The sequence below is a fragment of the Etheostoma spectabile genome, chromosome 21 (assembly GCF_008692095.1).
Source record: "Etheostoma spectabile isolate EspeVRDwgs_2016 chromosome 21, UIUC_Espe_1.0, whole genome shotgun sequence".
NCBI lineage: Eukaryota > Metazoa > Chordata > Actinopteri > Perciformes > Percidae > Etheostoma > Etheostoma spectabile.
In genome coordinates, this window is record NC_045753.1 from 11,930,318 (window position 1) to 11,930,527 (window position 210).

The following is a 210-nucleotide window of genomic DNA, read 5'->3' on the forward strand; positions in this document are numbered from 1 at the left end:
ATTGTTCTTGGATACACAGAGTGTGTTGCTAATGCGCGCGACATGCAGGTCTGATCAATTTATCAAATTAATGAGCTGGCCCAGCTAGTTGACCACAACCTGACATTTAGAGGAAGCAAAATGCAGTCACTGTCATTCACGTTAGCCGGGATTGATTATTATATGAATAAAATGGTGTCATGCTAGTCAACCAGCGTATTTCTACCTAAT

At 41.0% G+C, this 210-nt stretch overlaps 1 protein-coding gene across 8 annotated transcripts in view; it reads right to left on the bottom strand.

Annotated features, from left to right (window-relative positions):
- Positions 1-210, bottom strand: part of nbr1a (NBR1 autophagy cargo receptor a) — an 18,536-nt gene that overhangs the window by 3,994 nt on the left and 14,332 nt on the right. The window lies entirely within an intron of this gene.